Source organism: Mirounga leonina, unplaced genomic scaffold (genome assembly GCF_011800145.1).
Source record: "Mirounga leonina isolate KUSES-001 unplaced genomic scaffold, KU_Mleo_1.0 Mir_174, whole genome shotgun sequence".
Classification (NCBI taxonomy): domain Eukaryota; kingdom Metazoa; phylum Chordata; class Mammalia; order Carnivora; family Phocidae; genus Mirounga; species Mirounga leonina.
The window spans coordinates 51,065,375-51,091,676 of NW_023270451.1; the positions used below are offsets into that span (position 1 = coordinate 51,065,375).

General features: G+C 39.0%; 1 protein-coding gene across 1 annotated transcript in view; it reads left to right on the forward strand.

Moving 5' to 3' along the window:
• The window catches only part of GPR141 (G protein-coupled receptor 141), a 35,725-nt gene that overhangs the window by 7,324 nt on the left and 2,099 nt on the right, over positions 1–26,302 (forward strand). The gene's annotated exons all lie outside the window — the stretch shown is intronic.

Consider the following 26,302-nt stretch of genomic DNA (forward strand, 5'->3'; position numbering starts at 1 on the left):
TCCTCAATCTCACAGTATATTCTCCATATAAGGTGGGGTTAGAAGCCAGATCTAGCTGACTTCTAACCACAGAAGCTTCCAGTCTGGTATACTGTTGCTTTGTTGGCACCATTGGAACCCATGAATGAATTCTTGCCCCTCACTCTAAATTGCTTTTCGGGTGCCTACATGGGTCAGTTGGTAGAGTGTGTGACTCTTGATCTTGGGATTGTGGGTTTGAGCCCCACACTGGGCACAGAGATTACTTAGAAAAATAAAATCTAGATAGATAGATAGATAGATAAATAGATAGATAGATAGATAGATAGATAGATAGATAGATAGATAGATAGATAGATAAATTTCTTTCAACTTTACTTACAACGGAAAAAAAATCCTTTGATCTATAATCAGAGACTGGCAAAATAAATTATTTGTAAAAAAAATCATAGTAAATATTTTTGGTTTGCAAGTTATATAGTTCCTTCCATGATCACTCAGCTGTCCTTGTAGTAGGAAAGCAGCCATAGATCATACATGAGCAGATGCATGTAGCTGTGTTCTAATAAAACTTCACTTATAAAATCAGCTGGCTGGTAGGATTTGGCTGTTAAACTGTAGTTTGTAAACACTTGATCTAGATTATAAGCAGCCAGAAATCCCAAATCAACTTGGATTTTCAAAAAATGTATTTTATAGTTTGAATAATTAAATTAAATATGTATAAATTATAGGGGGTGCCTGGGTGGCTCACTCGGTTAAGTATCCCACTCGAGATTTAGGCTCAAGTTCTGATCTCATGAGTCGTGGGACTGAGCCCCACTTTGGGCTCTGCACTCGGTGGGGAGTCTGCTTGAGATTCTCTCCCTCTCCTTCTGCCCCTTTCCCCACTCGTGCACATATGCAGTGCTCTTTCTCTCAAATCTTTAAAAAATACGTGTAAGTTGTTTATTAAAAACTAAATATACATAATACTTAAATATGCATAACAATAAATTTGTGGTGTTTTATTTTAATAAAGCTGCCAAAAAATTATATTATATTTTACTTCATTTTTTTAATAAACAACAGAAATTTATTTCTCACATTTCTGAGCCTGGAAAAACTGCCAAAAATATTTTAAATAAACTACCAATTTCTGAGCATGACAGAATCAGGATGGTGCCTCACATCATTTGCTTCTGTGATCCTGTATAATGGGAACTGCATCTCAAGAGGCCAAAGGGCCTACCTAACAATTATTCTGTGCTTCCTTTCCTTGTTCCTTAAAGGAAAACTCTTGTTAACTAAACTGAAGCTCAGAGGCTAAATACTTGTTCTCAGTTATCCAGACTATGGTAGAGCTGGTGTTAAGCCTTACATTTGTTTCATTATACCCTATGCCTCAATTTTTTTTTTCTTTTGCCAGGAGGGGCTCTATGGCTCAATTTTAATAAATTATTGAATTGGTGGCCTGAGAGCATAAAAAAAGCCTTGGGTTACCCTCTGAATCTTCAAAGAAAGAATATATGATCAGAATAAACTTAGGGCAAAGGGCATTTTGTTACAGTTTGACTTTTTGAAAAGTTAGGGCTTGGGAGCAAATGTGGAAACTGGAATTCAGTACCAAAGCATCAGAAGAACATTGTGTTATCTAGCCTCAGCACCCAGTTCCCTTTTTATAGATTCCTCTTTTAGCAATGCATAACATCATGTGCCAGTGAAAGCAAAGATCAGCTATCATCACCATATCAGACTGTGGGCATCTGTGACTTGAGGGTAGAAGGACGGGGTGGAGCATATCGCACAGATGTTCTACTCTGAACCTCTCCAACCACATGCTATGCCACTGCTCTTGGTTAAAAGGAACGTTCAGTTAGACTCTCCCATTCCCCAAATGTGCAGAAATAATACAAGTGTGTATGGGTAACTGGCACATGAGTATTGGTATGAGTTTGTATTTAAAATTGAATATCACACAATGATATTTTCATGCAAATTAATTCATAATATTTATATATTAAGTTATACCCAGCTCCTACATATTTCTATGGATATAGCCCACTAGATAATATTCTTTTTTTTTTTTTAAAGATTTTATCTATTTATTCATGAGAGACAGAGAGAGAGAGAGAAGTAGAGGGAGAAGCAGACTTCCCGCCAAGCAGGGAGCCCGATGCGGGACTCGATCCCAGGACCCCGGGGCCACGACCCGAGCCGAAGGCAGACGCCCAACCATCTGAGCCACCCAGGCGCCCGATAATATTCTTTCATTTAGAAGAATCCAGCCTATGTTCTTCCTCACCCACAAGCTCAGTTTAAAACCCCCCTTAAATAAAAATTAAGAAAATAGTAGTCCATAAATATTTTTTCATACATTTAAGTGGGTTGTCACAGGAAGAAAGAAGGGGAGTCGTGCTTTGTGACCAAGGGGGACTTTGCTAAGCACCATTATATCTCAGCACACCTCTGTCCTCCCTTTCCTTTCACCTCTGCCTGGAGTTGCCAGATTTAGAAAACAAAAATAGAGGACTCCGAGTTAAATTTGAATTTTGGATAAGTGGTAAATACCTTTTTTTAGTATAAGTATGTCACAAATATTGCATGGGATACTTGTACAAAAAAATTATTTGTTTATCTGGATTTCAAATCAACTGGGTATCTTCCATTTTATATGTCAATTCTACACATGAATACTTACACCTCAGTTTTCACATGGTGACTTTTCTGGTTTGATAGAATTGAATTCAGTTTCCTGCTCAGCCACGTATGAGCCCTGCCTAGGCAACCTACTTGACCTGGAGGTGATAATTCTTATTGCAGAGAGCTGTCAAAGGATTATAAGGAGAGAATGCAAGTAAATCCCCTAGGTTAGGGCCAAGAATATGCAGCTACTCAACAAACATTGGCCAAATGTTTATTTCCTTTTCTTCATTTAAATTCTCCCTCCCTCTCCCTCTTCTCTCAAATAAATAAATAAAATCTTAAAAAAAAATTCTTTCAATTCTTCCCCTAACTTCCCTGAGAAGACTTAGGTGCTGCTCCCTTTTCCCTTACAATAGACTGTACCTATTTCTCTTCTTGTTCTTCTTCTTTTTTTTAAGTAGGCTCCACACCCAGTGGGGCTTGAACTCACCACCCCAAGATCAAGACCTGAACTGAGGTCAAGAGTCAGATGTTTAACTGACTGAGCCACCCAGGCACCCCTAAGCTGTACCTATTTCTATTATAACATTCATTATATAGAACTTCAGGCCTGTTTTGTAATTATGATGGTATAGACATATCAATTCCTTCCTTTCTTTCTTTTCTATCTCTCTTTTTTTTTGTTCATGTTTGCCTAGTGTAGCTTTTCACTACTTTTTTCTTTCAAACTTTCTAGGTTCTTTTATTTAAGGTGTGTCCTAAATAATGGGCTTCTAATGGATTTTTAGACAGAAAGTCTGATAATCTTTTTTAACTGTAGAATTTGGTCAAAAGTCTTCATTTTGCCCATATTCCTGGAAGATAATTTTGCTGGGTATACTTTGTATATCAGTAGTTATTTTTACTCATTGTTTTTAAGACAATATCCTACTATATTCTGGTCTCCACTGCTGCTTATAAGAAGCCACTTGTCTGTGTAAAGTATTTTCTTTTTTTTTTTAAAGATTTTATTTATTTATTCATGAGACACAGAGAGACAGAGAGAGAGAAAGAGAGAGAGAGAGAGAGAGAGAGGCAGGCTCCCCACGGAGCAGGGAGCCCGATGCGGGACTCGATCCCAGGACCCCGGGATCATGACCTGAGCTGAAGGCAGACGCTTAACCAACTGAGCCACCCAGGCACCCAAGTATTTTCTTTTTAGGTGATCTGTCTTCTCTAATGGGCTGCCTTTACATCAGCGGTTCCTTTTCCTTAGTATTCTGCAGTTTCACTTTTCTAAGTATGGCTTTCTTTTTCTTCATCCTGCTTAAGATTTTTTTGAACTTACTGAACAAGATGATTGTTAATTTTCATCAGTTCTGGAAAATTCTCAGCCATTATATCTCAAAAAACTGCCTTTACTTTGCTCTATCTTCTGTTCTAGAACAAATTTAGCCTCCATGTCACTTCTTTTTTGTGATTTCAGTGTTCTTGATAAGAACATAACATAGTTGCTGAGTAACAAAACTGAAGCCAGGCTCTCTGGCTTGAATATAATGGCTCTCTTATTAGGTATGTAAATTTGTGCAAGTTACTTAACCTTCCTATGCCTCAGTTTCCTTATCTCTAAAACAGGGAAGTAATAGTATCTGCTTTATGGGATTATTGTAAGGATTACAAGAGAAATGATATGTAAAGTGCTAAGAAAGGTATACAGTGTGTTTGCTCTTAATATTTTTCTTTCTATGCTGCATTATGAGGAATTTTTTCATATCTATTATACAGTTCACCAATTTTTATTTTCTGTGTCTAATATGTCCTTTGAGATGCTGGTTCTATTGGCATATTTTTCATTTTCAAAAGTACAATTTTGGTTATTTTTCAAATTGCCTGGTCAATCTTTTTAATCATTTACTTTTAGTATATTCTTTTTTTCTTTATATTTTTATATTTGCATTGACAGTTGCTTCTGCCAGGTACCTTCTGTAAGACACCAAGTAAACCTAGGCCACTTTGAAAATTGCTTATACTGGCTTCTCGTCAATGTGTCGGGAAAACATGTTGAGGGAAGGGATAGAGCGAGTTCTCCGACTTGAAAAAGCTGATTTGAAATGACTAAGAAATGAGGGTCTGACAAAAAAGAAACCAAAGCCTGAGGTTGGGAATTCACTTTGAGATTGAGACAGTGGCTTTTAATCTTTGGATGCCGATTGGAAATATTTGGAGAGCATTTTAAAAATATGGATGCCTAGGCCCCTCTCCAGCGTGGGAGCCATGCATCAATGTTTTCAAAAGCTTCCCAGGCAATTCTATTGTGTAGCTGGCATCAACAAGAGTACCATGAAACAAAACCTGAAATCACTCTAGGTGTTCCAAACAGGGAAGGACTGGATGTAGAGGATCAGATGCTGCAACACCATTGGGAGGGCTGAGAGAGAAAAGATTAGGGGCAGCTGCTGCATTTTTTTTTTTCTGAAAACTTCAGGAAATATATAGCATAGGAATAGGCATCTCAGAAAACTGCCATTGAAAACTACAGCTGCTGGGCGCCTGGGTGGCTCAGTTGGTTAAGCGACTGCCTTCGGCTCAGGTCATGATCCTGGAGTCCCGGGATCGAGTCCCGCATCGGCTCCCTGCTCGGCAGGGAGTCTGCTTCTCCCTCTGGCCCTCCCCCCTCTCATGCTCTCTCTATCTCATTCTCTCTCTCAAATAAATAAATAAATAAATAAAATCTTAAAAAAAAATTCTTTAAAAAAAAAAAAAGAAAGAAAACTACAGCTGCTTATGCTCCAAGGAGGGTGATTCAGTGGGAGCCTGAGACCCTCCTCCAGAATGGCTTTTCCGCTCTCTCCAGAAGCCCTTGGGCCTACGTGCTGTTTACAAAGGAAAGGTGATGGCTTCTCTTTAGTTTCACTTTCAAATTGTCACAGGGAAACCCCTTATTACTAGTAGCATCTAACTCTAAACTCTGGCCAGGAAGTCTAAGGGATACAAAGAAGGGGGTAAATGGTGCAAATTTGTCAACAGATTGAGAATCACTGGACTAGGAAAGGTAAACTTCCAAAACTTAGAGCACAGGGGGCTCAGGCCTATCAGTGACTCTGAACATGAAAATGCTTCTTAAAGCATTTATCCAGATTTAAGAAGGCTTGAGGTTAAACTCTCCCAGTGGAGACAATTTTTCTTGATCCTCCAGATTCCTGTAGGTACCAAGAGGAAGTAGGAATATCTTTGTCCTCCTACAGTGCCCTAACTTTTCTGGCAGGGCTAAAGAATTCACAAATGAAGGGCAAAAGAAGAATCTAAGTCAATGAATTAAAGGCAACACTTTGAATCTGATATTCAAATGGAAGGTTTAATGATGCATACCATGAAAATGCAACTATGTAAAAAAAAAGAAAAGAAAATGCATCTGATACCAAAGCTCATATTCTTTGTTCTTCATGCCATTGCCATTTTAAAAGCAAGTGATGGTTTGGATTGTGTAGGGTTCTTTTTAAAATTTTTCACATGAATCATAATGATTGACCATAAACTCTTGCAAAAAAACTGGGCATGGATGAAGGAAAATAAGAGATGCCCCTTCTCGTGTTGGCAACTCTTCTCCTCTTCCCTCTTTCTGAGAGCAACCACCCACCTGGTGTGTTCCCTACTTCTCTCTCACTCCCACGGTCTCCCCCCTTCCTCTTTCTCCCCTGTGCTTCCCCAAGCTTCTTCTCTTTTTCTTCCCTTTATTTCCTTCCTGTTAAAGTATCTGGCAGTGGAGGCAGGCAGAAATGTGGTTAGATATGTGTGGGGTTTTTCATGGGTGGGGTAAGCTCAGACTCTTGTGCCCAGGGCAAAAATGTCACCCTAGAAGCAGACAGGTGAAAAAAAAAAAAAAAAAAAAGAAGCAGACAGGTGCACTCTGAACCTCCCAGATCTTCTTCTGTCATAATAAGATTGGATGTTTACTGCTTGCCAAGATGATCATACTAAGTGTGTTTAAATATAGTCCTTAGAACCATGATTTGCACATATTTAGTACCTTGGTGTAGTATCATTCCTAAATTTTCACAACAAACTTGCAAAGCAGATAATCTTATCATTCCTATTTTATAGATGAGGAAATAAAAGTTTAGAGGAATAAAGTAACTTGGTCAGTTTCAAATAGCTAATATCCAGATCAAGTGGTATATGTCCCACCAATTCTGAGTTTTCCTGATTATACAAGATTATTCCTCCAGTTGTGACATTATACTTAAGAAGGACACTGATTAACCAGAGTGTCCAAATAGTTTGGCCATATGAGGAAGTAAACCATACCATCTTTATCACCCTCATTGATGATGAACATTTATAGAGTGCCATCTCTATACCAAATCCTGTTGATGGGTTTTATGTAGATTATCTGCATGCAAGTAAAACAGTACAACTTTATGAAATATGCAACATTATAATAATCCAATTTACAGATGAGGAAAACTCAGTACTTGCCCAAGACAGCCCAGCTAGTAAATGATAAAGGCAGGATTCCAGTACCAAAGCTTATAATTCTACACTATGCTGGTAACCTTACTTACTTGCCTGAAGTAAGTACAGAAGGGTACAGAAGTTGACAGAAAAAAGACAGGAATATTCAGTCTGGATGTGAAAGAAATTTCCTAAATTGAAAAGGACGTTGGAGTGTGTATGACCTCTTAGATAATATGTAACCTCTAAGATGCTTTGGATCTGGGAGTTAGCTTTTTTAAACCATCAGAGCAGCCCAGCAGGTTTAAGGATGTAATTTTCTAAGTGGCCTTAGTGAAGCATGATGAGGAAAAATGGTTGAATCTGAATCTAGTCTCTGATCCTGTCAGAATTAAAGGCTTATAAAGATTTTTTTTATAGAGTATCTCATTTGTAATCCAAATCACCTTGAGATGGAGTTCTTACTAAACCTATATTTTTTAAGTGAGCCAAGGAAAACTACATTAAATGCACAAGTGATAAGCACCGATCCTGAGTGTATCTATGGCTGTTTTGTTTCTGTCATCAAAGTCATTAACATCAGGCAATTAAGAAGTATAGGGCAATTTTGCATGGTGAAGAAATATTAAAACTAGTGTTTAAAAATTTTTATGATTATGAAACTAGTATTCTTATTATTACAAAAACTTTCACAAAAACCACTGAAAAAGTATACAGAAATTAAAATCATTCATAATCCAACTGCCCAAACCAACTACTCTTAAATATTTGATATAGTCATTTTCAGTGAATACATATTTTCAGATTATGTAGAGATCACTGTATAAACAGTCTTGTCTTCTTTATCACATGAATTTTTTATTTTATTTAAGCATCATTTCAGAGGTTTAATACATCATATGCGTGCAGCATAATTAACTTACAGTTAACAGCCTCTTTGTGTCTAGTCTGTACATTTTGTACATATTGCTGGTATTGCTCTGAATAATTCCTAGAAGAGGGATTACTGCCTCAAAGAGCATGATTACTACTTGTGACCTAGCCATCGATTGCCAAATTGACTTCTGGAAATGTGGGGCTAATTTCAACTCTAATGAACAGTGGTACCTTACCTTTGCCATCATGACTGATGACTGTCATGATGTTTCACTTCACTAATTTTATAGATGAAAAAGATCTTACCATTTTAATTTTCACTTATTTGAAAACCATTGATGGCAGGTCACTTTACCTTGTCAACACAATTCATTAAGGGCACAGATAAAAGAAGTATCTCTAAAGGGCAGTCTTAAACTAGATGTTTCTACTAACGTCAATGGTGAAGATCAGATCACCACAAGTAACTCCCAATGGGTGTGGAAAATACCTAAGGGCTAAGGGTGAGGGAGGCCTAGGGATTGAATGTGAGAGCAGGGAGCACAGCAGCAGGGACTCAAATGCATCAGTTGTTTGTCAACTGGCCTTTCTTTCTTCTACTTGAGGTATTTCTTATTGAGTGAACATGTTGAGTGCCTGTTGTGTGCGTGAACATTCGCTCACCACTTGTTTCACAGCATGGATTCTCTGTTCACAAAGCTCTCTTTGCTGAGAGTAAAACAAGGATGGGTTCCAAGTACAGAAAGTGAGGGCACTTGGTGATCGGGAGGGACCCCCAATGGCAATGTTTCCTTTGAAGGCATTGAATTTAACCACATTCACTCTTCATAATAGAAAATAGAAGTATATCCATCTTTCATTGTTTGTCTTGGGTGGGGGGAATGTTTTCTGCTGTTACTCTTTTTTTTTTCAGATTACCGATTAAAAATGCCCTTATAGAAAAATTGCAATACACAGCACAGCAGGGAGCAATGAACCCCCATGTACCCTTTACCCAGCTACCAACTTGACTCACAGCTGCTCTGGTTTGATTTCTTCCTCTCCCCAACCCAACCCCTACAACTCTATTATTTTGAAGAAAACCCCAGATGTTATATCCATACTTTGATATGTATCTCTAAAAGGTAAGGACTCCTTTCTTAAAAAATAACAATAATACTATTATCTTGCCCCAAATAATTCCTCAGTATTATCAAATAGTCAGTTATTGTTCAAATTTTCCTGATCACCTCATACTGTTTTCAGTTGGTTTCTTGAGTTGGGTTCCAAACAGGGCCTCTACATTGCCTTTGTTGATTTGTTTATTACATCTTTTAAAACCTAGAAATCTTTCCTCTCCCTCATTTTTCTCCAACAGGCAGCTCTGGCTCCTTCTAGGGGGAAATTATATATAAAGTCCACTGGGTGTTATAGGCAACTAATGAATCATTGAACACTCCATCAAAAACTAATGATGTACTACTATACAGTGGCTAACTGAACATAATGATAATAATTAATAAATAAATAAATAAATAAATAAATAAATAAATCCCACAATGTGGGTGCCAGGGAAGTTTATTGTTATTGTGATGGTCATTATTTCTGGACAGAGCTAGGATGTTGTTTTGCTTACACATTTTAATTGCTGTTTACCTATGTATATAGCAGGATGATATTTTTCCTCCTGAGTTTCAGAATTCCATACCTGCTTAATCAAATAGTCCATATGTTTATTGTAACTACTGGTGTCCTAGTTTCTTTAGGGTGAGAGGGGGGATGGCTTACCACATGATCTGGCTCTCAAAATCTTCCTTTATACTCTGTCAGTCATGAATCAAAATGGAAAAAAAAAAAAAAAAAGAAGAAGAAGGGAGAGAGACTGATCCTAGAAGAGCTCCAAAGGCTCTAGTGACATCATCCAAGTTGACCTCTTTATTTTGTGAACAGATACCCCAAGGACAGAGAGGTGACTTGCTCAGGGTGAATTAAGTCAGTAGTTCTCAAATATTAATATGGTCAAGAACCCTCTGGAGAACTTGCTTAAAAATTGATCATTGAGGCTCAGTCCAGAGATTCTGATTCAGTTGGTCTAGGTGGGTCCCTGGTAAAGTCAATGCTGCCAGTGCATGGACTAACCTTGAGTGGCACCGATCTAGAGGTTTCCTGATAAATGGTGAAAGTGAGCATCTTCTTGGCTACAGCTCTGTTAAAAGCACAGATGAACTCACTTTGAACTACCTGGAAAAGCACTGTGAGCACATGCTTCAAAAATCAAGTCATGGGGTCCCAAGCAGGTGAATTGTGGGTTGGCTAGGTAGTTTACCTCCCTCAGTCTACTTGGTGTCTTCAAATTTTCATGACAGATTAATTCCTCTAGGTTAATCCCTCCTTTAAAAATCAGATTCTTAAAAAAAAAAATTCTACCTCTGCTGGCAAATTAAGCCACTGATTTCAATTTAAGCCTGTTTCAAACACCACCAGGAAATCTTATGTGAGTCTCCTGTTGTAGGAAATCTCTGAAATCTCACAACTTCTGCCTGTATCCCTTTCTATGCCCAAATACTTTCTGCAGGATATGTTTAGACATTCTTGAATAAGGAGTGATTTAGCAAACTAGGTATCCTAGAGATGCAAATTCCCAACTCCAGATAAAAGATATAGGATTTACCTGAGTAATAGCCTCAAGGTTTGATTAAATGCAGCCAGAAGTGTCAGAGGTTTGGAAATCTCAGCCGTCTGTCTATGGTAAAAATAGACGACAGATACCCCAAAGTCAAGATAAATACCTTCACTTCATAACCACTCAGCAATCTCGGAATAACTACCTTATGTTATAATAAGGTCCCCTTATTCAAGTTTCTAGAGGCTTTGTGTCACAAGTTTCTATAGGCTTTGGGACATAAGAGGAGAGGAGTAACTGAGTTCCTGCCTATAGTCCCCCCTTGATACCAGTGACTTATCTACCTCCATATTTCCTAGGCTTGTGTTAATAGGTGCATGTGCTATTGTATGGAGGAGAAGGACCCAAGGATAAGTACTGGTGGTTAAGAGACTCAGATTACTCACATGTTTACCTGTGGGGAGTGGGGAAGATAGGTACTAAAGAGCATGGAAGAAACAAAAACAAAAAGGGTAATAGAGTGATCAATTTTGCATACTTGATACTACTTTTGTTTGGACTATAAAAACTACACTGCTGTTCACTCTTCAGACCACCTTTCTCTCCTTCTCTAGATAATGTATCAGTCATAAATCAAAGGATTTTTTTTTAAGCATATCTGATACCTGAAAGATGGCAAACAGTGGTTGTCCTTCTAATGGCAATGAATAAGCAGATAGGGATAATACCCTAAAAAACAAGAGGCCTCTTAAGAATAATGTATTCAGTTAGCTACTGCCAGCAAAATGCTGTGTAATAAGTCATAGCTTATCACCCAAGACTCAATAGCATAAAAAAGCAATTGTTTATCTTTATGGACCTATGTGTTGTCTGAGAGTCAGCCAGTTGGTCTAGGCTTAGTGGGGTGGCTCTGCAGATCTCAGTTCAGCTTGCTCCTTCATCTGGTGCCTGCTGACAGAAGCTGGGCTCTATTGGATGGTTAATTTCCACTCCATGTGTCTTTCTTCCTCCTCCTGGGACGAGGGGCTAGCCCAGCACGCTCTTTTCCTGGTAATGGCAGAGGCACAGGGAATATGTAGAAATACTGCCTCTTAAGGTCTAAGCTCAAAACTGGCATGCTGTCTTTTTAACCTCACCCTATTTGCCAAAACAGTCACCTGGCCAAACATAAAGTCAAGGGGGCTGGAAATATAAGCTGTTCCTGCAGTGGGAGGGATTACAAAGTCACATGTCGGAGGGTGTGCACATGGGATAGGAGAGCGAAGAATTGGGCACAAATACATATTAAATTAAATATTATTACATATAAGAAAATTCAGATAAAATACCATTAGATTCTGATGCTAATCTATAATGCTTTCTTGTGGGTAAGCTGTTAAAAAAATACTTCAGCCAATGTATCCAAGGGGTATCTCTTGTTTAGATTTCTCTTCCTTTTTTGCTGTTTAGATTCTTTAAAGTCTTTTTGTTTTCCACAAGGTGCCAATGTTACACTTGTCTGTATAGAGCCTTATTAGTTAGTGAAATATCCCAACTCTATAGCTTCAACTGCTCCATCACTCTAAGTATATGTCATCTTCAATACATGCTGTCTTGCTGCTAAATAACCTCCAATTCATGGATCAAAGTACCCATTAGTTATATATTTACATGACTGAAACTTTATTTCTCTACTTGAATATCCTGTGTAATTTCAGAGACCATTTATTAACAAGTTCCTAACGCAAGACTCTATACAGGACCCTTTATATCTCTTTGTCTCACTTAGCAATTCTGCAATGTTGATAGTATAATTTCCATTATACAAATGGGGGAACTGAACCCAGGGAGATTAGATAAGTTGCTTAAGGATCAAATTGGTAATAGTATCAGAATTCAAATATGGTTGTATTCAGCTGCAAAGCCAATGGTTTTCCTATTATTTTCTGCATGATTTTTGTTTCATTCCCCCTACCCATGACCCACCACCTACCCCCAGACCTGAGTTTCTAGATTTTCCTCTGAGATACAGTGAGGGGTAGTTTTTATGCCAGTTGTTTTGGTGGCAAATGTTGGTCGGGACCCTTTCTATTCTCTTGAGAGCCCACAGGTGTGGCAGGGCATGTATTATTATCCTCTATAAAGCTGAGAGGGCTAATACTTTGAACTAAAGAGATTTATATAGTTAATAAGTGGCAGAGCCAGGACCTAGACTCAGACTATTTTTCTCTTACATCATTTAAATTACTACATTTAATCACAGTAATTGGAAGAATGACAGTGTGCATTTTTGGTAATAGAACTAGCCAGTTAACTTGACTCCAAAGGACTGTATTTTCCTTTAAGACTCTAGAAGAATTTGGGAATAATAATAGAGTGAGTATTCCTTGCATTACAATAAAATAATTAAATATATCTTGTTAGAAGAGAGTTACTATGCAGTGTTATAGTGGACTAGGTTCTAGAGTGTTAGATTTATAACAGGATTCTTCAATAACCTGGAACTCTTGGTAACTGATTGCTGGTTACATAACTTCTTTAACAATTCAAGTTATAGAATAATCCAAAAACAACCTTAAATAAATAAATAATAAATAAATAAATAATAAATAAGTAAATCAATTTCCAATGAACATTTTTTAATGTACATATCTGGTGCAAGGAATCAAGAATTGACTTTTCTTTGTGTTTTGATCTGCCATTTTTGTAGCAAGCGCTGTTGCACCATGGTTTGTTGCACTGATGTGTAGAAACAGGATGTAAGCTGTTACTTTATTTGCAATGGCTTGCCATTGATCTCTGTCTCAAGCATTAGAGGAGTTTTGCAAAACTCAGTGAGTCCTGATTTTGGTTAGTTTTACCCTCAATAAAGCTGGAAGATGAAGTTTCTTTCCTGAGCATTATTTATCTTATCCTGAGTTCTTCAAAACATGTTATTACAAGAATTTTTCATTATTGATATATTTCAATTTTTTGAGGTTTTTTTTTTTTTAAAGACTTCTAGATGGGGAGGGAAAGAATGAGAAATTGAGATTTATGGAGTAGCTACACAGTGTCTAGCCCCATGCTGGGTGCTTTACATAATTTATCTCTTTATTGGTCCCATATTACAGATGAGGAAATAATGGCATTTTTATTAATGCAAACCGAAGAGAACTCTAACTTTTGTGTTGTTGTCATCAAACATTGGTGCGTTCAAAATTTGGGCTATTTCCTCCTGTTCTCTTTGCTATTAGAACGTATTTCCTATACTAGATACCTAAACTCGTCTGTTGCCAAGCAGTATCAACATCATAAACTTATTATATGTTGACTGCAGCACTTTTAAGTCTCAAATATACACACTCCACTCTCTAAAACAAGAGAATTTGCCTTTGCCCAGCATTCCCAGAAAGAGTCCAGAAATTCTTGGGGCTCCTTGGTGGCTCAGGTGGTTAAGCAACCGACTCTTAATTTCAGCTCAGGTCATGATCTCAGGGTCGTGGGATCAAGCCCTGTGTCTGGCTCTGTTCTCAGCTAGGAGTCTGCTTCTCTCCCTCTCCCTTTGCCCCTCCATGCTCTCTCTCAAATAAATCTTAAAAAAAAAAAAAGTAAATCTTAAAACAAACAAAAAAAGTAAATAAAAAAAGAGAAGGGGTCCTGAAATTCTTTCCAACTGGACCATCTTGAGTCACATATCCATCTTGAACCAATAATTGTGATTAGGGTGTGAATTAGGGAATAAAATGTTCTGCTCAGTTTACCTTAGCCTAAGATTAGTGTCCCATCTTTGGAGTTGAGACATGGAGTCAACTTCTTCAAAATGACATAGATTCTGAAATGGAAATGATAGGTTTTGAGGAAGGCAGAACTGGAGTCCTAGGAGGCAGGCAAACACAACCATCCACAACATTATTCATTCTTTCAGTGAACCATGTAGACAACAAACTGTCTTCCTAACTGTGGGGAAAACTAAAAAAAAAAAAAAAAAAAAATTAAACATAGTTCCTTCCCTAGGTGTCTATATATTTATTATGGAGAGGGAGGAGCTAAATTAATAACTATAATAAAACTTGAAATGATATGAAACAAAAGTGGTACAACTATTGAGGTGGGAAAGATAATTACTTTTCTGGAGGAATAACAGAAAATTCTTGAAAGAGCTGAAAGATGACTTAGAACATAAAGGACGAGTTAGAAATTTTCTTGGCCATGTGTGATATGTTGCTGGGAGAAATCAGGACACAGGAAAAAAAAATAAGCTTTTTTTAGGGAATAGGATGGACAGAAAGATACAGTAAGTAATAGCCAGGGCTTTAGTAGAAACGTAGCACCCTGAAAAAATACTACCCTATTTCACTGTTTTATTTGGGATTAATTTCTTAATAAAGATGGTAAAAAAAAATAAGCATGTGGATGAAAGTATAATTTCTTGTTGGTTGAAAGTGGTAAATTCTGTATTCTTTAGTGAGTTAGTTCTGTTGCTCAGGAAGCCAGTGTACTGCAAATTATATTTCTTTGTTTAAATGGTTCCCTTCTTAAGAATTTTTTTCTTTTCTTTTCTTTTTCTTTCCTCTTTTTTTTTTTTTTAGAGAGAGAGAGCAAGTGAGTGAGCATGGGCAGGGGGTGGAGAGGGGCAGAGGGAGAAGGAGAGAGAGAATCTTAAGCAGACTCCATGTCCAGTGCAGAGCCCGAAGCAGGGCTCTATCTCACAGCCCTGATATCATGACCTGAGCCAAAATCAAGAGCTGCACGCTTGACCGATTGAACCACCCAGGCGCCCCAAGAACTTCTATTTCTGAATAAAGTTTCAACTTTACTTATTTGCTTGTATCTCATGTGTTATAAAAGAGGGTGTAAAGTAGCTGAACTCAAGCTTTGTATCCAAACATTAAAGTGAAGGTTTTCCCTTATAGACTGGGCTTCCCACGGGGCCAAGGGTGTTATGAACATTTATTAGAAGGTAGATATGTGGAAGGTTCCCTAGACAGTGAGCCTCAATTTTCCATGATGGGTGTGATTAAAAGGGAACAAGGACATGTCCAAACCATGGGGGTGTCTGATTATAGAGGGGCCTTCCTAATTATGTGTCTGATTATGGTTAACATTTACATCATTTTTAAAACACATAAATAACCCTCAGCAGGGAACGTGGCCAGAAAATTCAGATTGAGGCCTTGTGAGAATGAGAAGCGGCTTTCAAATCTACGAAAGAGAAAAGCTATGCGTCTTTCCTCTAGTCTGGAGCATATGGTCTAAAAGAGAACCAATAAAAAGAGAAATACAAATATACCTCTGTCACCTTCCTTTCCCCCCAAATTAAGTAGATTGAGGACATCTCTGAACAACCAGGCTTAGATAATTAAATTGTATATTTGCTGATCAATGTGTTCAGGCTGTAATGAAGAAGACTGTGACGTTCATTAAACAAACCTTTCGAAGTTTGGTGTCTGTCTTTTGTGGCTCATGTTATTCCATCCCCGGACATTTCCTGTTTTCTCCTCTCCCATACTCTGTCTACCAAATCCTTTCTATGCTTCAATTCCACTTCCAAAAGCAGCCTCTCCTGTGAAGCCTTTCTGGGTTTTTCCTTCTCCCAGTTAGGCTTTTTTTCCCACTACTCTGCTCTCAAGGCACCCTCGCATTCTGCCTTCGTGTATTTCTACTACAGGTATCTGCCTCCTTCAGTAGATGATAAGCTGCTTGAGGGCACGACGGTGTCTTCTCTTGTTTGTGCCCATCATTCACTACTATATAATCTTTACACATCTCTTGAGAAAACATATACATCTTAAATAAAATTGTTTAAAGGTAACATACCAGGAAATTGGTCTCTGCTCTCATAGCTTTGCAAAGTATTGCTTCTTCTCTTTGGGATGAAATTGATCAATTACATTGAAAGTTGCCATCATTAAAAGGTTTATACCTAGTAAGGGAGATGAGAAGTCTTAAATTCAACAAATACTCAACAAAATATTTCATGTTTATTACGAACCTACCATCATACTATAGTAATGGACCAATAGTCATGGTCACTGCCCTCATGGGAGATTCTTGTCTAGTGAGGGAAATGGTCAGTCAATGTACAAAATAACAGGCATTTATAGTTAGACATTGTATTAAATGTTATGAAGAAAGGGAATGGTGATTCAGGATAAAACAGAAGCTTTAGAGAAAATGAGGGTTAGAAAGTCATTTCTGCTGATGAGCCTTGATTTGAAGTAAATGGAATGATGACATGAATTCATGGAATTTCTTGAAAAAGCTTCTCATAGGCAAAGGAAACATGGCATTTACCCTAAAGAGGAATGAGAGGAACTGATATGAGATACCTCATCCACATAAGTGTGGGTTCTTCTGAGATAACAAGGGTGATAGAGAATATGAAAATATTTCAAGGATTTTAAATTTCACATGCCCACCAACAGCCTGGAATTTGAAGATACAGTATCTCAAGCAGAGCTCAGATTCACAAAACTCTTCTATTTTAGGTTTTCCTGATAGGTTTTGTGGGGGACATTCTAGGGGCATGAAGATTAAGCTTTACTATTTGTAAATGGGGAGTTTCATCAGATGATCTTAACTTTCTCCTGTAATCTGGGAAGGCTGTGGTATGCAGCACAATTTGTATTTGAACATGTCCACACAAATCTGGGTGGTTCTGACATTACAGACCCAGAGGCTCCGCCATAATCCAGATTTCCTTCTGGTGATAATGCAAACACCAAAATTATGGCCACCTGTATTAGTTTCCTAGGGCTGTTACAACAAACTACCATAAACTCGGTGGCTCAAAACAACAGAAGTTTATTCCCTCACAGCTTTGGAAATGAGACATCTGAAATCAAGATGCCAGTAGAGTTACACTCCCTCTGAGGGCTCTAAAGGAGACTCCTTCCTTGGCTCTTCCAGTTTCTTACTGACTCCAGGCACTCCTTGGCTTATGATTGCATATTTTAAATCTCTGCCTCTGTCTTCCCATGGCCTTCTTCTCTTCTCCTGCCTCTCTACTGCATGTCTTTTTTAAGGACAACAGTCATTGGATTTAGGGCCCACATGGATAATCCAGGATAATCTCATCTTGAGATCCCCAATTACATCTACAAAGATTCTTTTACCAAATAAAATCACACTCACAGGTTTGGAGGATTAAGACTTGGATATATATCTTTGGGGGCTGGCCACCATTCAACCCCACTACACGATTCCACTCAGAAAATATGGGAAAGACAAGGCATTTCTGCTTTCATTGTACATAGCAGTTGTAGCTATAAATAAATATAGAACATTAATAGCAATACTAGCATGTCGAGATGAAAAAGTATCCTCCAGGGAAAGAGTTTTAAGCTAAGTCAATGACACAAGTTTGAGATCTCTAGTGAATGCCACCTTTCCCCCTCAGACAGTCTTGGAACTTTAAGGCCTAAGTCCTTTTTGAATATTCTATTTTAAGGCCCATCAAGACTGACGTTAATTCTGTGGCCAGAATCCAGAGAAGCTGCTGATTTGTTATCAGGTAGCTTTAAGAAGACGAAAGGTGAACCAGAAAGCCCAAAAGAAATGTCTTTGGCTGCCTGGTAACCAGGACTATTGTAGGTAGTTCTGTTGTTTGAGCCTAAGGTGGAAGTCTGCAGGAGCTAAGAGATGGAGTAAGATATGACTGCAAAACCCATGTCTTTGTTAAATCATAGAATCTCAAGACTGGTCATCTTATTTGACCATCAGATTCAGTGATGATTTATCTGTACAACAATCTGCTAAGAAGTTTTCTGATCCATATTTGGATATCTGGTGCCTCTTCTTTTATCCAGCATTGTTAGCAGTTTCTTCTATTTTAACATGGATTTTACCTTCTGTTTAATAGACAAATTGGTCCTCGTCTTCCTGTATAAAGAACCAAAATGCTCCTAATGGCTTAGTTCCTCTCTTCAAAAATGTTGAAACTTACCCTTTGCCACATATATCTGAGAGTCATGAGTCACTGTTGTAAGAAGGGCATAAACTGTCTAATCTTCGAGCTCACCTTGGCCATGGTTAGAATGTGCAGTTTAGGGGCAGCTGGATAGCAAACCAAGAGCAAAGAAGCTGAGAATTGGATGGGAAACTGAGGACATTCGTGGCATTTCCTACTCTGGGGATTTCAGTAGGGTACTATTTCAGCTCCTGTGGGACAGGGCGGGGAATAAACTTTGAAAGGAAGAGCTGAGGGCATAAGAGCATAAGACAAAGCTTGAATCCTTCCAGGGATTCCATTAGAAATAAATCAAGGATGAAGAGAAGTAGGAGCAGCCCTTAGAAACAGGGGCCAGCAGGAATAATTGAGGAAGTAGGTCCTAAAGAACTTTACAGTCAGGCTGGAACCAATATCTGAAGAGCTGACTGGTCCTGGAAGGGTCATTGATCAGAAAGCTACAACTAAATAAAAGGGAGGGCATGGAGTGAAAGAAAGGAGTGCCAAAACAAGGAGAAGTAGATGGGGTTTGGGAAGGCTCAAGATCTAGGGAGGCTGGAAAGTGAGCCAGGAACCAGGCAAAAGAGCAGTCAGAGGCAAGATTGGCATGACTCAAGCCTGGCACTCCTAGGAGAGGGATGTGCCCCAGCTGTTCAGCTCTTTATCCAGGGATTCCTGGGTACAGAGCAGCAGACCCTTGCAGATACCAGGCCCTTATGTCTATCAATGGCTACAGATGGGCTTTCCTGTGCTAGAGCTCTCTGAGGTTGAGCAGCTGGTCAAGGCCTACCATAACAATCTTTCAGTATGACTTTCAATCCCAAAAAGGGGGGGTTAAGGACTTAATAGTTCAAAAAGTGAAAAGGAATTAAGAAAGGGGCTCAGGAATCTATCTTTAGGACAAATTAAATTTTGGTAGTTAAATTTTAATGCAGTTTTTTTTTCAATTATATTGCAATCTGGTAACTGCTTCTCAAACATTTATTGACTTTAGAGAATATGGAGTGGACCTATTTTAATTACTTCTCTAAGTCTCCTGCTAATATTCAAATTAATTGTCTTTATTTTTTTTTTAAGATTTTATTTATTTATTTGAGAGAGAGAGAGAGAATGAGAGAGAGCACATGAGAGGGGGGAGGGTCAGAGGGAGAAGCAGACTCCCTGCTGAGCAGGGAGCCCGATGCGGGACTCGATCCTGGAACTCCAGGATCATGACCTGAGCCGAAGGCAGTCACTTAACCAACTGAGCCACCCAGGCACCCAAATTAATTGTCTTTAAATACCCTGGTCACGAGACATAAACAAGTGCACTGGAGAAACAAGCAGAGATGGAATGTCCACTTTTTATGTCCAGGAGGACTTCTGTACTGCTGTAACCCAATGAAGAGACACTCCACATCTGAGCTTCCGTGCTGCCACTTGTTAGCTGAGTGACCTTGGGAAAGTTACTTAACTCTCCTGAGTCTCAATTTCTTTCTTTTTTTTTTTTTTTTTTTAAGATTTATTTATTTGAGAGAGAGAGAGCGCGTGTGCGCATGTGCACACACGGGGGAAGGGCAGAGGGAGAAGGAGAGAATGCTCAAGCTGACTCCCTGCTGAGCACGGAGCCCTAAGCAGGTCTGGATCCCAGGACGCTGAGATCATGACCTGAGCCAAAATCAAGAATCCGCTGCTTAGCTGACTGAGTCACCCACTGAGCCTCAATTTCTTCATCTGATATTTGGGATAAAAAATACCCATGCCCTAGACTTCTTGGGAGGATTATAAGTAACGTATGTGAAATTTCCATCATAGTGCCAAGAATGGGGGCAGGGCAGCTATTATTACCAACAAATTGTGTTCAATAGACATGTCCACTGTTGGTAAGAAAGCATAAATTCAGAGTTACCTGGGACTAAAGAAGGGAGGAGGGTGAACTTCGGCTAATTTCTGGCTATTGTCTGGCTAATTTCTCAGCAGCTTTGACTTAAAGTCTTTTTTTTTTGAGGAAAGTCTTTCTGCTCTGAGTAAGCTTGTATTTCCTATTTACCTTGAAGCTATGGTGCCCTCCTACCACAGATGTTGGTTAATTCTCAAATGAAATGCCAGCTTTCCCTTAACAAAGAGGCTCAACATTCTCCAAAGTAATTTCTCAGTCCTCCTCAGGTGTTTTCTTGGCCACTTGCAACTTCACTCACTGGCAGATTATACTGGGCTCCAAGGCAGAGAGAGGTCAGTGATTTTTCCAGAGCTGTATTTAGATGGGAAGGGAACCACAATTTGAACAGGAGAACTTATAAAACCTTTAGAACTTCTGGTAGTTTTCTTTCATTGTTGGCTTTGCTCACTGAGGGCGGAGTATACTGTAGGTTCAGACTTCATAGCACATTTTAATACCTACAGACCTACAGAGGTGTGCAAAGCTCTCCCCAGGAATGGAAAGACCTCACAGACTGCTCCTCATTTGGGGAGAAAATATGTGGTAAATAGTGTGCTAAGATGGCTTATGAAGTAGTGTAACTCTCACTCTGTGCAAACACAAAGCCTCTGAGTTTCAACCTCATGGGACTCTGACATCAGCTCTTACTTCCCTTATGGGTAACCAGAAGTTGTAAAGTCAAGAACAGTGTTTAACATCTCAAGTAACCGGAGAAGTAATAGCTCAAACTCAGAATGTTATTGTTGGTTAGGATTGATATTTTTGATTAGTGAGGCTGTAGATCTAACTTTATTTGACACTGCCTAAGCAAGCATTTTTTACAATTTTAGTTGAAGACCCAGGAGATTCCTTTCAAACTTTAGAAATAGGATAGCAAAGGAGAGACTGCAAACACATACAAAAAATGCAGGGCGATTTTTTAATATTTACTTAGGCATATCATTCTGTCAAATGGATTTCTATAGGGTTGACATTTATGTTTTGTTGTTTTCCACATTGGTTCTGGTATTTTCAGACAGATTTTCTTTTTTTTTTTTTAGCTACCCTGAGGTGATCCTTAACATGGAGCTGTCATTCCAGAGTCTTTTCTCAAAATATTTTGGATAAAATGCTGCTTGTTTTCCCAGAGTGATTAAAGTGAATGCTCCTACTTTTTTTTTCAATAAACATAACAAAATATAATCTAAGGATAGCTCACAGGCAGGGAAAGCTGTTTGTCCACCAGCAACCTTTTCTCATTGTTCTGCCTCTTCTAGCTGGGTTGGATATTTATCCTGGCTCCTGATATCCTTGAAGAGGGACTTTGGGGGATGCTTAAAGCATAGCTCTGCCACTCAGAAGCTGTCATTCATCTCTCTGGGTCTCTGGAGTCTTTCTATAATGGTCATGTGTTATGGAAACAGTTCTGCACTGGAACAGGAGACTGGAGGCTTAGATAGTGACTACTTTGTTAGGTAACAAAGGTTTCTGTGTGGGCTGCAGTGTCTGCCTCCATTTAAATGGTGTGCTGGATACTGTGATCTCTAGGTTTCATTCTAGTGCTAAGATTTTGTGATGTTGTCTTCTGATCCCTGGCACAGCTGTTCCTCTAGTCCTGGTGACAGTGGTGAATCACACACCATTTATGGCTCCTTCATTTCTGGGTGGGTGGGTATTGAAACAAGGAAAAACTGAGACAAGAGTGATAAGCGCTATGAAGAAAATGACCGGGCTTGTTATCTCATACTGAATGAATCTGCTCACAGTCTCATCTGTTCAGAGTACAGCAGGAGGAAGTGAATCCAGGGATGGGGTGGGAAGCAAAGAAAAATGAAGTGTAAGGTCAAAGGGACCAGGCCTTTTATCATGGGCCTGGCCAGGTCACCCATTGGCACTGTGGCCACAGAGCTGTCTAATCAGGGACCTGTGAGTTACACTTCTTTCCTCCTCTCCCAACAGGAATGCAGTCCATTGCTTAGCACCATTGATTCTGTCTTATTCTTTGCCTTGTCAGTAATGATTCTCTCTCTCCCCCTCACTACCAGAGGCTCAGTTCAGATAGTTCCTCTTTTGTAAGCCATACCAACTTCTATTCACCAAGAATTTTAATTCTTTAATTTTCATCAAGAGTTTAAATTCACATTTTTTGGTTTCTCCAACCCCAGAGTCTTCAATTTTGTTTACTTTCGGGGCAAATTCCCCTAAGTGGTATCACCTTGCACCAATCCTTATGATATTTAAACTTGATCAGTACAATAGCCTGCTAATGGTATCACTCTTTTTATCTTGCCCTCCTCTAATCTTTTCTCCAATAAAACCAAAAAACAGGTTTTGGAATTGAAATACTAAATGGCATTTTATATTTTAAAATTTGCATCTCTCATAATTTTCAGGATAAAATAAAAAATCCTTAGAGTGGCAACATGCTATGTATTTGGCAAGCTTCATCCACATCTACATTCGCCTGTGTTCTACTCATTTACCTTATGTTCCAGGTACATCAAACTATAGGTAATTCTCTGAACATGCATCCATGCTTTTTCTCAGACTCTTGTCTATACCTGGAGTATTCTATCTCTTCCTCTCTGCATCTGGAACTTCAAAGCTTTCCTTAAGATCCAGCACCTGTTATACATCTGTGCCCAAGAATTACTCTATTGCCACTACATTCTGATGCTTTCACTCTCCACTGTCTGTTAAATTAACTACTGCCCTTTTTGAATTCCTGTGGCATTTTTTTATGTACCTATAGGTGTTGTAAATAATTTATGTACCTCTTCCTCCCCTATCAGACAGAGATTTAAATGCAGGGATGTGTTTTGTTCATCTCAGAATCTTCACTATGCGCTATACAAAAGACACAATGACATGACTTGTTTATTAAATGAAATGAAAAATCCCAAGTTGATTGTAGCCGCTTTTCTGTTTAGAAATAAGGGGGTCTGGGACCTACGGTCTTATGCACTCATGAGGACATGGACTGCTTACTGCCATTTTGTAGGACTCTATAAATTTCTTAGGACTCTCACTTTGTAGACTGGTATCTGATGTTGGCTCTATCATGGATTCCTTATAAAACAACTACAGAAGCCACTTCCATGTCTCACTTCTGATATTAAGGTAGTCCTCGGGCCATGGGCAATGACCACCAAGGCCCAAGCAAGTTTGTGGGCAAAGCATTGGGAAGGGAACTTCCAAGACACAGGGAAATAGCCCCCAGCCAAACCACAGGCTAAGCTGAGGAGCTCTGCAGTACGTAGGCTGAGGTCAGAACAGAATAATGAAGAAATCATTCAAGCAGAACAGGAGAATCCTGGTGCTCTAGTGGCAGAGAGGCTAAATATGGAACTACAAAAGCCAGTGGGAAGGATCTAGCATGGCATGCTAAGACGTTTACACATCTCCAAGAGACAGTGGGAGGCCTGGGGAAGTTTTTTAAGAAGAGACATAAAATAATTTATCATAGAATTGGACTTAAGACTCAGTGTCTAGCTGTACATTTAGGGTCTACAGAGAGAAGAAACCTGGAGGTTTGAAAGATAGCATTGTAGGAAAGGCATGAAAGTATACAAGTCCAGGGCATAGGATGAGGGTGAGGAAATAGAGGTGGGGGTGGGCATAACAGGACGTATGCCTTGAAACATAAGTTGGGGTCAGATTGCAAAGGGCTTGTAAGACATGGTAGGTGCCAAAGGAACCAAAGAATTTTAAGCAGGGGAATGAAAGAGGGCAGAGGGAAACTGAATGTGCAGCCAGGCTTCTTGCTGAGCTTCAGGGGTCAATCACAGATAAGAAGAGATCCCTGCCAAGGCAAGGTGGTTCATGGAGAAACAGGGAGACAGTCCCGCTCCCTTAAGAGAGTTTGCTTTGGGTCTATAGTTTATTTCTGGGATCTTGACATCAGTTACTGGATTAGATCCAAATGGGGCTCTATCAAGAATATGTTTAATAAAGTCAAGATGGTTTTTCACCATTATTTCACCCATTCACTTATTAAAAAATAATTGGGGTGGGGTGCCTGGGTGGCTCAGTTGTTAAGCATCTACCTTCAGCTCAGGTCATGATCCCAGGGTCCTGGGATCGAGCCCCATATTGGGCTCCCTGCTCTGCGGGAAGCCTGCTTCTCCCTCTCCCACTCCCCCTGTTTGTGTTCCCTCTCTTGCTGTGTCTCTCTCTGTCAAATAAATAAATAAAATCTTTAAAAATAAAAACAAAAAAACGTTAGGATCATCCCTGATTCTCTCTCTTTAAAAAAAAAATTGGGGTGCCTGGGACACTCAGTTGGTTAAGTGTCTGACTGTTGATTTCAGCTTAGGTCATGATCTCAGGGTCATGATATTGAGCCCCTCATTGGCCCCATGCTGAGCGTGGAACCTGTTTAAGATTCTCTTTCTCTCCCCCTCTCCTTCTGCAGCTCCCCTCCCCCCCACACATGTACGTGTGTGCGCATGCCCTCTTCTCTCTCAAAAAACAAAACAAAAAACAAAAAAATCCCATGTTACTTCTGAACAGGGTTGTTAATTGCAGGTTGTCTGCTTTAGCTGGTTTAAGCAGAGGCGTCTATAGTCTGTAATACCTTACAAAGTATCTTGGAATGTCTGGAACCAGGCTTGGTTGTTATAGAGAGACCATGGCAGTTTATAAGAAAGAAAAAAGATTTGAGACAGATGATATGCGACTGATGATACTTTCTTCTTTCAGAAGCCAGTCCAGATTCTAGTTCAATAGCTGGAGAAAATAATGGACAGAACTTACGATGGCACATTCACCCTGATTCAGATACAAACACAATATAACTATGTGTTTACTTGAAGGAACTACTTTTCAAAGGGAAAAATAAAAGACAAATACAGAGATTACACATCACATAGAACAGATATAACATGAAGCAATCTTTTAAGTGGGTACATGGAAATCCTATTCCATGCCCACAAAAGCAGAGCTTCCCTGGGCTCAGGTTATTTTTATTATTTTTTTAAGTTAGTTTTATTGAGGAATAAGTTATATGCAAGAAGTGTGCAATTTGATAAGCTTTGACAAATCACTAGAATTGTAACCGACATAATATAAAACAGTCCATCCCTCCATAAATTCTCCCATACCCCTTTGAAGTCAATCCCTTCCCCTGCAACATAGGCCCTGGGCTATACTGATCTTCTGTCTCATTAATTTTGATTTTCTAGAAAAAGAAATGATACAATATGTAGTCGTTTGTGGCTGGCATCTTTTATTTAGTACAATGTTTCTTAACTTTTAAAATTATCGCCCTTATAAAGAGCCTTTTTAGCCATTTGTTCCTTGTTTCTCCCCTCCTTATGAAATTTTAATACCATAGATAAACTCTATGTCTGTTTATGTACTTATGGGTGTTTATGCTTTATACATAGAAAGTAAGGTCTTTTTCACACCTCAGGAATACACTTTTGAGAATATGATTTACATGTATGCAAGTATAATGCTTTTGTGATTCATCAGTAATTCATTTTTGTTGCTGGGTAATTTTAATTATATGAAGAGACACTCATGAAGTGAGTAAAACTAATTGCAAATGTGTTACAAAGGCACTAAGTATAATTCAACTACTGTTCTTCCACAAATTTGATCCTCAGTCTCCCTGTTGTCAGTAAACAGATCTCTAATCACACAATTGTTCAAGTTAGAAATGTAGGAGTGATTGAGATACCTTTTTTCCCTTCATTTCCCCATATACAATCCATTAAATTCTATCAATTTCACCTCTAGATTCTTTTTTTTTAAAGATTTTATTTATTAGAGAGGGAGCATGGGGGGGTTGGGGGGGCAGAGGAATAAGCAGACTCCCCACACTGAGCACAGAGCCCCATTCGGGGCTCGATCCCAAGGCGCTGAGATCATGACCCCAGCTGAATGAAATGAGATGCTCAGCTGAATGAGCGGCCCAGGTGCCCCCCCTCTAGATTATTTCCTGAATCTGGTCTCAAGGGATCAGATTTTGCTATGACCC